This window comes from Scyliorhinus canicula, chromosome 10 (genome assembly GCF_902713615.1).
Source record: "Scyliorhinus canicula chromosome 10, sScyCan1.1, whole genome shotgun sequence".
Taxonomy (NCBI): domain Eukaryota; kingdom Metazoa; phylum Chordata; class Chondrichthyes; order Carcharhiniformes; family Scyliorhinidae; genus Scyliorhinus; species Scyliorhinus canicula.
The window spans coordinates 156,351,364-156,367,279 of record NC_052155.1 but is presented as its reverse complement, the minus strand read 5'-3'; positions in this window follow the sequence as shown (position 1 = coordinate 156,367,279).

Genomic DNA, 15,916 nt, shown 5'->3' with positions numbered 1-15,916 from the left:
GTGCCAAAAATGACGCCAAGTCTGCTATAGCTTGCATGATAAATCTCAGACTAGAGCCAAGATGTCCCTCACTGGCCACTCATACTATATGCTGCAAGGGTAGGAACTAGCGCAGGTAGGAACCTTCAGGTTGGCGGTCTCCCAGGAGTTTTAACCATGTCTGACAACTGGACCCCTTCAAGTGTTATTGCCTGGTTAGAGTATTTGCTCCTGGTTTCTTGCCAGCAGCTTTTCTACGAGTTGTTTCGAGAACACAGAGACCACCTGTGAAATAGTGAAACATAGGGAATGGAAGAGGGGATCCCGAATGTCGGGACGAAATTCAGAGCTTTGATTGTACCAATACGACATTGAAATTGCACTACCGATAAGTACTGGTAACACTGACATTCTCTGAAAGCAAACAGTAATTTAGTGACTCACTGGTATTCCATATTCCTGTAATTGGCAGTAGTTGTAGCATAGGAGCTGGAGCAGACTATTATCCTCTGCCGGTCAGTTCGATCTAGTCTACACCTCAAGACCATTTGCTTTTGGTCCATACCTCTTGATACCTTGACAATCAAAATCCATCTGTCTCAGTTACTATAAAATTAGATTTAGTAATTTGCATAAAAACTAAAGTTGATTTGACAATTTATCATACAATTACTGGCAGTTCAAGTTATCAAATCTAGGGGATAAAGTTAAGTTTAAATAACAGGGAATGCTAAAGATTTCTGAATTTTTCTCTAAATGAATACCTGAAGTTAATTAATAACGAGAGTTAAATTAAAACATTTTGGTTAACCTTCCCTAAAAAAATAAGTGACACCAGCGCAGGAGAAACAGCTGGTCGGTGAGTCTTTAGTAAGTTTAACTGTCTAATAACTAGAGGAATGGCAGAGCAGCTCAGACCTATGGAGCGCACATCTGGTCCATGTGGAAACCCCAGGATGCTTCTCGTATCCTTGACAACCGTATGTGCAGAAAGTGTCATGAGCGGTAGCAGCTCCAGCTCCTGGATTTGGAGCTTAAACAGCACTTGGCAGCACTGCACATTCCTGCAGTTGAGGGCATGCAGACAGACAGGGAATGGATGACCGTCAAGCTATCAGGCAGGATCAGGCATGAAGTGCAGGAATCCCCTGAGTGCAGCTTGCTCTCCCAACATGCATCACTTCTAATACTAGTGAGAGTGATGGAGAGCACAGGAAGAGCCAAATCCATGGCACCACAGCTGGCTCAGCTGTACAAAGGAGGCAAGAGGAAAATTGAAAAAAACAATAGTGATAGGAAATTTGATGCTCAAGGGAGCAGGCAGATATTTCTGCAGCCGTAAATCCAGGATGGTATGTTGCATCCCTGGTGCCAGGATCAACATATCACTGAAGACCACAGGGTGAGGGTGAACAATCAACAATCCATGGTCCGTAACTGTACCAATGACATAGGTAGAGGGATGAGGTCTTGCAGATTAGGGAGCTTCGAAAGAAACTAACAAGCAGGATAGTACAGTCAACTAGTAGTCAACTCTCGCCATTCGTGTCCCCTTCATTGTAATTTAATTTACCCGTGTTAATTTGTATGCGCATTCAATTGCGCTCGAGGACCCAAAACTCCATTCATCCCAGATTAAAATGCTAAAACTTCCCACTTAAAACACATGGTCCCAAAAGTTTAATGAAAGACTTGCTGTAAAAACCATTGTTTGTTGACCTACCCACAAAGAAAGTACGTATTGCAAATGTGCCATCACTTGCATGTGCAATCTCCATGTGCATGTTGGTTGCTGTGATCTACAAGATTATGCACTAGCACAGTACAGAAAAACACTTCTACTAAAAATGTGTAAATTAGGTTAACGTAAAACAATTCCCAAGTAAGCAATGACACTTGAACATAAAGTCACAATGCCAGATGGAAACTGAGAAATGGTGCAAGTGTTTCCATACTGACCAGGGAATACTCTGTGAATGAATGCACAAATCAGATAGATTAGGCTGTCTGAAGAAAAAATAAGGACCAGTGTTAGAAAATGAAGAGCGGCAGCCTCAAAGGAGGAACACAGTTAATCATCTAATCATTCGAAACAAAGACATTGAATTGTACAGAACATAAAGAGTAGTGATGGCATCACCGGTGATGAAGGTGGTACAGAATGTGCCTCTTTTTCAATTTACAAAAGACTGTCAGCCAGCACAGGATGATTCAATCACTTTAAAAAACATTTCAGACTACATGATATGAAGTTTGTGGGGGAGACTGCTTCAGCTGATAATGCAACTGCAGGAGAGTTTTCCAAGGTACTGCCCAAATACATTTTGGAGAGGCTCTACCAGGCAGAGCAGGTCTTCAATGCAGATTCAACTGGCCTGTTCTGGAAGAAGATGCCACGTGAGACCTCCATTACAAAAGAAGAAAAGACAGCTGCTGGGTTTAAAGCGGCAAAGGACAGGTTGACAATTCTGCTATGCGCCAAAGTGGTGGACTTTAAGTTCTGGTTTATAGGTCAAAACACCCTCAAACCTTTAAACGGTGATGCAACCATCAATTCACTCAAGGACACGAGTAGAAGTAAACTGTGGCTTTAATCGACTTGCAACTGAGCCTGCCTGCAACTTGCTGAACTGAAGGCAGGCTCGCAAGACCGCAGCACATTATACTTCCGGTTGTGGGAGGAGCCAAGGGTGGAGCCCTGTACATGCTCCTCATCTCTCCCTGTGGGCAGAGCCGCGCAACGGCTCACAGATGGAGCCCACGGGGACACAGTGATACACTGTGTGAATTTATATTATACATTCACCACAAAAGGGAAAAATAAATGTCATCTGCCAAGATGTTGCCTGGTATGAAGGTCATTAGCTATGAGGAGAGGTTGGATAAACTCAGTTTGTTCTCACTAGAACAACAGAGGTTGAGGGGTAACCTGATAGAAGTCTACAAGATTATGAGGGGCAAGAGCAGAGTGGATAGTCAGAAGCTTTTTCCCCAGGGTGGGAGACACAATTACTCAGGACATAGGTTTAAAAAGGGGCAAAGTTTAGATGAGATGAGCGAGGGAAGTTTTTTTTAAAAAACACAGAGGGTAGTGGGTGCCTGGATCTCGCTGCCAAAGGAGATGGTGGAAGCAGGTACGATAGTGACATGTAAGGGGCGTCTTGACAATTACATGAAAAGATGGGAATAGATGGATAGGGTCCCCAGAAGTGTAAAAGGTTTGAGGTTAGACAGTTAGCATTGTCGGTGCAGGCTTGGAGGATCAAAGGGCCTGTTCCTGTGCTGTACTTTTCTTTGTTAGGCTAGCGAGAATGCCCGGGTTAGAGCAGTCGTATATGAAGACTGTTTTTTAATTGCTTACTGCCAAAGGTCTGCATTTATGTGAGGGAAAAGAACCTGTTTTGTAAGGTCCTATTAATCCACAATGGAAGTGGGGAGGACTGTTAAATTAGCAAAATAAGTTGGCGGGGGAGGGGGGAGAGATTTGAAGACATGGCCACAGCTTTAGTAGATGAGTCGTTTCAATCTCATCAAGAGGAACTCTCTATAGAAGAATTGGTTGAACTGATGAGATTGAATTAGCCTAAATAGAAGCTAGCGGGGGGAGAAGAGCATAAAGAGGTCCTGATCTGAACTGGAAGATTTCATAAAGTCAGCCAAAGATTTGAAAGAAATAAGAAACAGACCATGATAGAAGCATGGAAAGAAGTAAAGTGATTTGTAGAGCGATTGACACAGATATTGCTTCTTACAGAAAACAAAATTGAAAACAAAAGGTGAAGTGTCAACAGTAAAGTAATTCTTCTCATCCAAATCAATGGTTGCATCAGCCATGTCACCCACCCCATCGACATCCACTGTCAACTACCTGTACAATAATGTGCTGTGATTTGTAAATTGTACTGTTCTGTAATTGAAAAGTTTTAAATTGTTCTTGTGTTGACAAACAATTTCTTCAGTAAGATTGTCTTCAATTTGCTAAAAAAAAAGTTTTTATTGACTTCTTGAATTCAAAAATATGAAATTTGTGGATGGCTGGAACGTATCTAATTAATTCCCGTTACAGGGATGGGGTGGAGGTGTGGGTTTAGGAAGAGTGCTCTTTCCAAGGGCCGGTGCAGACTCATATGGGCCGAATGGCCTCCTTCTGCACTGTAAATTCTACAATCTATGATAAGACTGGGGAAGGGAGGGATCGGGTCATGGTGGGGATGGGGAGTGTTCGCCTGCATGGTAGGGCGGGAATCTTTGCGGGTTCAGAATGATGGGGAAAACCATGGGGGGGGGGGGGGGTAAGTGGGGGTGTTTGAGTGCCATTGGAAGTCCCATGGGGGGGAGTCAGGAGTGGATTGGCTGGGTGTTTATAACAGTTACCTCGAAGTCAGAAGAGATTTTAATTCTTTTAACTTTTTCAAAGTCACTATTGCAGTTGCCAATTTAAATCACATTTCTGGATGATTCCCAGGATGTGGACATGCGGCGTTGGACTGGGGTGAGCACATTAAGAAGTCTTATAACACTCAGGTGATACACCCAAGGAAGAAGCTGTGCTCCGAAAGCTAGTGATTCGAAACAAACTTGTTGGACTTTATCCTGATGTTGTAAGACTTCTTACTGTCGACAATTCCCAACACAGGGTAATTGCCCAGAGGAAGTTAGCACCTCTGGACAATTGCCATGCAAACCCTTGCTTGTAAAGGTCTGAGAGGGATTCCCAGCTCATCTTTGGGATAAGCCCCAAAGCCCCACGCTGGGGAATTCAGAAGTTACGTCCCAATATATAACAGATCATTGGAAGGTTGCCAGTTTGTTACCAGGGAAGGGGGGGCTTCAGTTATACCTGTTCTTTCCCCATTGCCCTGTAAGTTTTTATCCAATTCCCTTTTGAAATTCTTTATTTAACCTGTTTCCGTTAATCTTTCCGGAAATCCATTCCAGGATAGGGGCCTAACGGTAGCATGGTGGTTAGCATCAATGCTTCACAGCTCCAGGGTCCCAGGTTCTATTCCCGGTTGGGTCACTGTCTGTGTGGAGTCTGCATGTCCTCCCCGTGTGTGCGTGGGTTTCCTCCGGGTGCTCCGGTTTCCTCCCACAGTCCAAAGATGTGCGGGTTAGGTGGATTGGCCATGCTAAATTGCCCGTAGTGTAAGGTTAATGGGTTGTTGGGTTACGGGTTACATGGGTTTAAGTAGGGTGATCATTGCTCGGCACAACATCGAGGGCCGAAGGGCCTGTTCTGTGCTGTACTGTTCTATGTTCTATGATAGGTTGGGTGAGTGCCAGCAACAGTTCAAACTCTCTTGCAATGCCTTTGTATGGAAACATTTCTGAAGTAATTTCAACATTGTTAAATAACTAACTCATTGTTCTTAAAGTCAGGACACACAAACATGTGCATGGTTGAATGAAGAGTATCAGAGCTTTTTTCGGTTATCATAATTGAACTTTAGAACAAGGGTCATCTGCTTGTGCTGAGGATTGGGTTGAAAAAGCAAATTTACTTCCAATTCTCTCACCACTGCACAATAGTTTTGAAGATAGTTATTTCAAAGTGTTGTACTTGACAATAAGCTTATTCAGATATTGCTGACCCTTGTTCTTGTTCTTCATATTGGCCCAGAATTGGCTGGGAAAAGACATTCACTGATCACACTTTTATAAGTATAGAAAGAAACCCAGGAGTTTGGCAAGGAAGTATGCTGTCAGTTGAGAATTCCACAAGTTTTTGCAAAATTTGTCCCACTTCATCTTCAGCCTTCAAAAATGGGATTCCCCTGCTGAGCCCCTAAACTCATACTTTATCTTCTCTAACCGCAGGAAGTCGTACAGGTCACCCAACTATGCTGCTACCCCGGTGGCGATGCCAACTGCCACTCCAGCAAAATTCGTCGCCGTGCCATCGGCCTTTCTCCTCTCCATGAGCTCCGGCTTCTCTGAAACCCCAAATATTGCCACTAAAGGGTCCAGGCCCACTGCCTCCTCCACTATCATGGCCAAGGCCGCGAACATTCCCACCCAGAATCTTCCCAATTTTTCACACCCCAAAACATGTGCGCATGATTCGCTGGCCCCCGCCCACACCTCTCACACTCATCTGCTACCCCCTGAAAGAACCCACTCATTCTCGCCCGAGTCATATGCAACCTGTGCAACACCTTGAACTCTATCAGGCTCATCCTTGCACAAGAGGAGGTCCCGTTTACCCCTCACAGTGCCTCACTCCAAACTCCCCAATTGATCTCTATTCCTAACTATGCTTCGCATTTCTCCTTGATCTTCACCACCCGCTCGCCTCCCTGCTCCCCCAGCCACTAGTATAAATCCCCAATTCTTCCCTCCCCTTCCACATCTGGAATCAGCAGTCGCTCCAGCAGGGTGTATCTGGCAATCTAGGGAACCCCTTCCAGATCTTTCGTGCAAAGTCCCTAACCTGTAGATACCTGAACTCACTATCCCTCGGCAGCTCTACCCTCTCCTTTAGCTCCTCCAGACTGGCGAACCCTTCCTCCAAATACAAATCCTTCACCTTGACCAGCCCTACTTCCCTCCACCTCCTGTATACACTATCCATCCCCCCCCCCCCCCCCCCCCCCCCCGGCGTTAGCACCGACATCCCTTCCACCATAAAATGCCTCCTCAGCTGATTCTTTATTTTCACTGTGGACTGCACCACTGGGCTCCCTGAATACCTACTCGGAACCATTGGCAATGCTGCCACAGACCCCTTACAAGTTTCCTCCTCCATCCTGACCCACTCTACCCCTTCCCCTTCCCACCACCGCCGCACCTTGTCCACATTCGCCACCCAATAATAATGAAGCAAGTTTGGCAACGCCAACCCCCCGCCCCCGCCCGCTGCCTCTGTAGCAGGGTCCTCCTCTCCCCCCCCCCGTACAAAGTCAGAGATGATTGCGTTCACTTTCTGAAGAAGGGCCTTTGGTATAAAGATCGGGAGAGTCTGAAAGATAAACAAGAACCTCGGCAGAATATTCATTTTCACCACTTGAACCCTCCCTGCCAACGTTAAGTGCAGTGTATCCCACCTCATAAGATCCTCCCTGGCCTCCTCCATCAGCTTCGCTAAATTCCACTTATGGAGCCCCGTCCAATCCCTCGCTACCCGAATCCCCAAGTACCTAAACCTATCCCTCGCTACCATAAATGGCATCCCCCTAAATTAGCCCGCTGTGCCAGCTCATTCACCAGGAATAACTCGCTTTTCCCTACATTCAGCTTGTATCCCGAAAACCCTCCAAACCTCCCCAACAGGCCCATAATCCTTCCCACACTCTCCAACGGATCCGAAACATACAGCAGGAGGTCATCGGCATAGAGCGACACCCGATGCTCCCTCTGTCCCCTCATTATCCCCTGCTACTCTGCCAACCCCCTGAGAGCCATCGCCAATGGCTCTATGGCCAGCGCAAACAGCAGCGGCGACAGCAGGCACCCCTGCCTCGTACCCCTGTGTAAGTCAAAGCTTCGTGAGCTCATATCATTTGTTCTCACCCTCGCTCTTGGCGCCACATACAGCAACCGCACACACCCATGCCACAAATCTCGGCCCAAACCCAAAACTTCGAACAAGTACCGCTACTCCACCCAATCAAATGCTTTCTCCACGTCCATGGACACCACCACCTCTGGTACCAGAGCTCTCAACGGATTCATCACCACATTCAACAGCCGTCTTATATTACTCGCGAGCTGCCTGCCCTTTACGAAGCCTGTTTGATCTTCTGCGACCACCCCCGGGACACAATCCTCCATCCTCCCCGCCAACATATTAGCCAATACTTTCACATCCGTGTTCAATAGTGATATGGGTCTGTACGACCCACATTCCACCGGATCCTTCCTTTTTTGGGATTAGTGTGATTACTGCCTGCTTCATTGTCTCCGGCAACTCCCCCTTCTCCAGTTCTTCATTAAACGCCCCCCAACAGATGTGGTGCCAGGTCCGCTGCAAATTCCTTATAAAATTCTGCTGGGTACCCATCCGGCCCAGGGGCCTTCCCTGACTTCATACGTCTTATACTATCCAGCACCTCCCTTAGCTCCTCCAACGCCTGCCTCTTTGCTTCCTCAACCTGGGGAAATTCTAGCTTGTCCTGAAACCGTCCCATGTCCCCCTCCTCTCCTCCTGGGTCTGCCTCATAAAGCCCCTGGTACTACTCTCTAAATGCCTCATTTATCGTCCCTGGCTCTGACACCACATCCCCAGCCCCAGTCTGATCTTCAATATTTCCCTGGACGCAGCCTGCCTCCGCAGCTGGTGCGCCAGCATGCGGCTCGCCTTCTCCCCATACTCGCATCCCTCTTGCCCTACGCAGTTGTCCTACTGCCCTCCCCGTTGTCAGCCTGTCAAATTGCCGCTGCAACATTTTCCTCCTTGCCAATCCCTCCACAGTGGGCACCCTCGAATATTCCCTGTCCACCTCCACTATCTCGCTCGCTAGACGGTCATGTTCCGTCCTCCTTTCCTTATTCGCATGAACCGTAAATAAGATTTCTCCCCGGACCACTGCCTTCAGTGCCTCCCAAAAAATGGCCACCGACACCCCCCCTTTCTGATTGAACCCCGCATAATCCCTAATTGCCAACCGCACCTTATCACAAGCCTCCATCCGCCAATAACCCCGAGTCAAACCTCCACCCCAGCCTCTGCTCTCGTCCAGTACTGAACCGAATATCCAGCCAGTGGGGTGCATGGTCCGAGATAACTATCTCCGCATACTCTGCCCCCTCCATCCCAACCAAAATCTCTCGACTCACTACAAAGTAATCAATCCTCGAATACACCTTATAGACGTGTGAAAAGAAGGAATACTCCCTTCCCCCTAGGTTCTGAAAGCGCTATGGATCCACCATACCCATCCTCTCCATAAACCCCCCAGCTGCCTTGCCATTCGTACCCTACCCATCGACCTGGGGCTCGATCTATCCACCCTCGGCTCCAGGACACAGTTAAAATCTCCTCCCATGATCAACTGGTACGTGGCCAAATCCGGGATTGCTGCCAGCAACCCCCTCATAAAACCCACATCATCCCAATTTGGGGCATACACATTTACCAACACTACAGGTGTCCCTTCCAATACCCCACTCACAATCACATACCTCCCACCCGGATGCCTCACCTCCTTCGCACTCACAAATCCCATTTTTCTGCTCATGGCCACACCCCTCGATTTCAAATCAAACCCTGAGTGAAAAACCGGCCCAACCCACCCCTTCCCTAACCTAACCTGGTCCTCACACGGAGGTGTGTCTCCTGCAAAAAGATCACCCCCGCTTTCAAGCCCCTGAGGTGCGCAAACACCCGCGACCTTTTAACCGGCCCATTCAGTTCCCGGACATTCCACGTTACCACCCTTACCGGAAGCTTGTGCCTCCAATACCCTTTATCGTCCATCATCTTCCCCACTTAACTCCTGCCCCTTTAATTCCACTCTGTACCTAGCCCATCACAGATGGCCCCTTTCTTCGCCCTTCGCCCTTGACCATGTCATCTCTCACCCCCTGCCGCATTGCAACCCCCCCCCCCCCCCACGCTTTTCCCCAGTTATGTGCCTCAGGGATCAGTGTTGGGACCGCAATTGTTTAGTTGTTTACAATTTACATAGATGATTTGGAGGGGGGGGGGGGGGGCAAGTGTAATGTGTCAAAGTTCGCAGATGACACTAAGGTGACTGGTAGAGCAAAGTGTTCAGAGGACACTGAAAGTCTGCAGAGGGATATAGGTAGTTTAAGTAAGTGGGCATGGCTCTGGCAGATGGAGTACAACGTTGGTAAGTGTAAGTTGTAAAAAGTTGATTTGCAGGTGCAGCAAGTAATTAAGAAGACAAATGGAATTTTGTCCTTCAATGCTAGAGGGATGGAGTTTAAAAACAGGGAAGTTATGTTGCAGCTGTGTAGGGTGCTGGTGAGGATACACTTGGAGTACTGTGTACAGCTTTGGTCTCCTTACTTGTGAAAGGATGTACTGGCACTGGAGGGGGTGCAGAGGGGATTCACTAGGTTGATTCCAGAGTTGAGAAGATTAGCTTATGAGGAGAGACCGAGTAGACTGGGACTATACTCATTGGAATTTAGAAGAATGAGGTGGGATCTTATAGAATCATATAAAATTATGAAGGGACTAGATAAGATAGAAGCACGGAGGTTGTTTCCATTGGCTGGTAAAACTAGAACGAGGGGACATAGCCTCAAAATACGGGGGAGCAAATTTAGGACTGAGTGAGGAGGAACTTTTTCACCTAAAGGGTTGTGAATCTGTGGAATCCTTGCCCAGTGAAGCAGTTGAGGCTACCTCATTGAATGTTTTTAAGGCAAAGATAGATTTTTGAACAGTAAAGGATGACGGTGAGCAGGCGGGTGAGTTCAGCTGAGTCCACAAAAAGATCAGCCATGATCTTATTGAATGGTGGAGCAGGCTCGAGGGGCCAGATGACCTATTCCTGCTCCTAGTTCTTAAGTTAATTCAGCCCATCAAAAATGTAAACTTCTCGGATGTCACATTTAGATGATGAGGCCAAGGTTAGATGCTCAAGGAACACCAAAGGTAAGATACAGAAACAGAAAGAGAAATCATTGCAACTGATTCTCTGACGACCATTATATTCATAAGAATGAAACGAGACAAAGGCCATCCCACTCAGCTAGACAACAATGGAGAAACATTGGATGAGAATGGTGTAGTCAACTGTGTCAAAGACTGCAGATAGTTTGAGAAGGATGAGAAGGGAATGTTTACCTTCATCACTATCGTATAGGATGTCACCTGTGACTTTGATAAGAGCCACTTGAAAAAATAGCAGGGGTGGAAACCTGATTGGAGGGTTTCAAACATGGGGCGGGATTTTCCAGCCACATCCACTGGTGGGATCTTCACGTCTCACTGAATTCAATGGGAATTTAAATGGATTACCACATCTTCCATGGGAAACCCTGCTGGGGCGGGGCCAGAAAGTCTCAAGGGTGTTTCAAGAAAGGTGGAAATAGCTTAAAGAGAAAAGGGAGGTTAGAGATTGGATGGTAATGTGCATTGGGATGGTGCAACCAAAGTTTGTTTGTTTTTGAGGAGAGGTATGATGAACATCTGAAGAGAGAACTGTTTACGATATCAGCCAAAATGGGGGCCTGGCGAAGAGGTTGGGTGACAAGTGACTTCAGTTGTAATGGGATAAAAAGAATAGGCTCTTAATATCATGGACAAGGTTAGTGCACAGGGCATGGCGGGAGATAGGAGAGAAACCAGTGAATAATGCAAGTTCAGGGCTAGGACCGGGGGAAGTTTGGCCAGGTGGACTAATGGAAGGAAGGGACATGTCAGGGTAGCTGAATTAATTGTCTCGATATTTGTGACAAAGAAGTCCATGAGTTCCTTGCACTTATTAGTGATGAGGGAGGAAGGCACAGGGAGAGGGGTTTAAGAGAACAGTTTACAATAGAGAAAGGAAGCCAGGATTATTTTTGCATTCCAGGATTATCCTGTAAATGAGCAGTTATAACAAACAAAATCAGCACCCAATAGGATTTTAAGTGGTCATGCCCGATTTGAATGGCTAAATCAGATTTCCACCATATCCTTTCAAGTGTGCATCCCTACATGGTTTATATCATTTGTTTCTTAGACTGCTGCTGTGCAGAACAGACTTTTTGTTTAACTTCCATTTTGGACTAAGCATTGAGTTCAACAACTTTAGACAGTAAACTCCTTCACCTTCACCCCATTTTTATTTCTATCAATTTATTTTAATTTTTGTTTCTTCCATTGATCTAGTACAAACCTTGGAATGTAAAAGCACCCACTTCATCGAATTTCTAAGTTTTATATAATATAAATAAAATTAGAAAATGCTGGAAAAACCCAACAGGTCTGGCAGAATCTGCGGCGAGAGACACATGGTCAACATTTTGAGTAGGTATGGCTTTTAATTTTATGTCTAATACTCTGTTTACAACACACTTAATTCAGAAACGCTCAGTCACAAAATATTGTGAACATTTAAGTGTAGTATATCTCACATTCGTATTTCATGAATCCATAATTTTCCTACATCTTTTGCACACCTTGGCACCCCAAACATATACATCTCCAGAAGAAGCAAATGCACAAAACAATTCCAGCAGAAAAAAATTGCTTTCTCACATTTATTTATATAGAAAGATCAAAGAAAAGTACAGCACAGGAACAGGCTCTTCAGCCCTCCAAGCCTGCAGTGACCATACTGCCGTTCTAACCTAAAACCTTCTACACTTCCAGCGTCTGTATCCCTGTCTTCCCATTCTATTTATGTATTCGTCAAGATGTCCCTTTAACATCACTATCATACCTGCTTCTACCACCTCCTCCGGCAGCGAGTTCCAGGCACCCACTACCCTCTGTGTAAAACACTTCACTCGCACATCTCCTCTAAGCATTGCCCCTCGCACCTTAAACCCATATCTCCTAGTAATTGACTCATCCATCCTGGGAAAAAGCTTCTGACTAAATTCCTGGTAGTGTGGCGACCAGAATTGAATACTATGGGCGCGATCATCCGGCCACCCTGTGCCGGAAAAGCATCTCGCTGTGGTGCAGTATGGCCGATGAAAGCCAGGAGAAGCCGCTCCCGGGATCTACCCAGCTGGCAACACCTCACGAGATTCAATGCAATCTTGCGAGACGTTGCAAGGGGAATCCCGCCCACAATGGGCAGAATAGGTTTTTGGCAAATCTGCATGTTAAAGTGTGGCAGTAAGCCTTACTCGAATGTGCAGATGCCCAAGGTACCTGATGCTTTCGGATTCAATCCCTTCACCTCTGGAACCTCGGATGAGCGCTGTTTGGTACTGTCCCACAAACGGGGACCAGATGGAACGGAGCTCGCGGGGGTCTCCAACAGGATTGGTGGCCCCCAGCTGCAGGATGGTGCCCTGGCACTGCTGGTGCCACCTGGGCACCCTGGCAGTGTCACCTGAGCACCAGCCTGGCACTGTCAGCTGGCAGGGGCACTTCCAGGGTGCCAGGTTGGCACTGCCAAGATGTCAAGCTGGCATTTTTGTGCATGCATGATCAGGCCGGAGTTGCCTAGTGTGGGTGTTATGCTGGAGGGGCCGGGGGACGCTCCCATGTTGCGTTCGAGCTGAGGGGGTGGTCGGGGATTTTCCTGTGGGCCTTGGAGATCGAAACAGCTTCTACAACGGGGAGTTCCGGCAAGTGGAGTTCCCGGTTGTAAAAAGTGCAGCCTCAACCGCGCGTTCCCTGTTTAGGCCCCTTATTCAAAGCGATGTGCATTGAATTGCCATGTGTTTCTCAGCACTGGCAGTGCACACTGCGAGTGCTGGGAAACACACGGCTAAACGAGCTTACTCGCGAAATTTTTCCCTTTTGGGAAGATCACGCTATTTATTTGAAGTGTGACCTAACTAAGGTTCTATATAGCTGCAGCACGACATGCCAATTTTTATACTCAGAATTCCGTCCGATGAAGGCAAGCATGCCAGATGCCTTCTTGAATATGCCATATGCCTTCTTGTTGGAACATTTGCTGTCAGATCGGCAACTTGAAGGTCTGAGTCCTATACCAGTGGTTTGGGTTTATCATCAGAGAGAACATTGCAGCTAGGCAGTGAGAGTGCTTCATCATTTATTCAAACAAATGAATTGTCAAAGCTCATCAAGTGGCTATCAAAGAGAAAAGAATTCGCCTAGTGTCCTAGCCAGCATTCTTCCATCAATCAAAAGATCAAAAGCTTCCCAGAATAAAACAAATTACGTGGCCATTCATTTCATGGTTGCTTGTGGAACATTACTGCTAACTGGCAGAATGGTTCCCTAATCGCCTACAAATAATATCACTTCACTTCAAAGTGACCTGAGGAGGTCGTGGATAGCACGTTTGGCGAGTTGGTCACACCACAGGTGAAAGTTACTGAGGGAGATAGAAAATGGGTGACCAAAAGACAGAGCAAGAGTAGGAGGGCAGTGCAGGTGTCCCCTGCGGTCATCTCCCTGCAAAACAGATATACCGCTTTGGATACTGTTGAGGGAGATGGGTCACCAGGGGAAGGCAGCAGCAGCAAGGTTCATGGCACCGTGGCTGGCTCTGCTGCGCAGCAGGGCAGGAAGAAAAATGGCAGGGCTATAGTGATAGGGGACTCGATCGTAAGGGGAATAGACAGGCGGTTCTGTGGACGCAATCGAGACTCCAGGATGGTATGTTGCCTCCCTGGTGCAAGGGTCAAGGATGTCTCTGAGCGGCTGCAGGACATTCTGGGGGGGAGGGTGAACAGCCAGCTATCGTGGTGCACATACGCACCAACGATATAGGTAAAAAACGGGATGAGGTCCTACAAGCTGAATTCAGGGAGTTAGGAATTAAACTAAAAAGTAGGACCTCAAAGGTAGTAATCTCAGGATTGCTACCAGTGCCACGAGCTAGTCAGAGTAGGAATGTCAGGATAGATAGGATGAATGCGTGGCTCGTGAGATGGTGCAAGAGGGAGGGATTCAAATTCCTGGGGCATTGGGACCGGTTCTGGGGGAGGTGGGACCAGTACAAACCGGACGGTCTGCACCTGGGCAGAACTGGAACCGATGTCCGAGGGGGGGTGTTTGCTAGAGCTGTTGGGGAGGGTGTAAACTAATGTGGCAGGGGGATGGGAACCGATGCAGGAAGTTGGAAGGTAGTAAAACAGGGACAGAAGCAAAAGGAAGTAAGGGAGAAAGTGCAAGGCAGAGAAGACATAGTCAAAAATCAAAAAGGGTGACAGTACAAGGTACAGTGACTGAGGGGAGCTCAGTGAATAGGCCCAGTAATACTAAAAGGAATAAAACTGGAGATGTTAAGATTCAAAACAGAGGTAAAAAAAACAACATAAGTGAACTTTACCTGAATGATCGTAGTATTCGGAATAAAGTAAATGAGTTGATGGCGCAAATCATCATGAATGACTATGATTTAGTGGCCATTACTGAAACATGGTTAAAGGATGGTCACGACTGGGAGTTAAATATCCGAGGGTATCTCTTGTGTAGGGTCACGTGCGCCTCCACCCTGACCACCAGGTCCAGGATCTTGTCCTCATTCTCAGATACCTTCCTCTCCACTTCTTAGATCACCTTCTCCTGTACCTTCTGAACCTCCACCATCTTTTCCATGAAGGCCTTCATAGGGGCCAGCATGTCCGTCTTCAGCTCTGCGAAGCAGTTCCTCAGAATGTCTTGGTGCTCTGTCGCCCACTGGGCCCACGCTTCATGGTCTGCGCCAGCCGCCATTTTGTCCTCCCGGACCAGCTCCGCTCTCTTCCCCGCAATCGCTCGTTTAACGGCCCCGCTCCTGGTTCCCACCATACAACAGTGAGGGGAACCTCTCCAGCATTTTTTCCCGCGCCGGTATTCACCTTCCAAGTGCCGATGCCGCCCCGTTTAAAGGCCCAAAACCCCGATCCCAGGGGAGCTGCCGTGTATGCGACCTAGTCGGACATGGCCGCGACCGGAAGTCGACTGACCGTTTATTATGTGTATATCCTACTGTTATTGGACCTCCCAAAATGCATCACCTCACCCTTATCAAGATTAAATTCCATCTACCATTGCTCTGCCCAATTGCCAATTGATCAATATCATCTGTGGCCTAAGACTATCCTCCTCACTATCAAAAATACCACCAATTTTCATGTCATCTACTTACTAATTATGCCGTCTACGTTCACATCCAAGTCATTAATATGTATAACAAACAGTAAGGGTCCCAATACCAATCCCTCTGATATACTGCTGGTCGCACGCTTCCAATCACAAAAGCAACTCTCCACCATCACGTTTTCACTCCTATTAACAAGCCAGGTTTGGGTTCAATCTGCCTACTTGCCTTGGATCCCATGGGCTCTAAGCTTTTGGATCAGCCTTCCATGTGGGACCTTAGCAAAGGCTTTACTGAAGTCCATG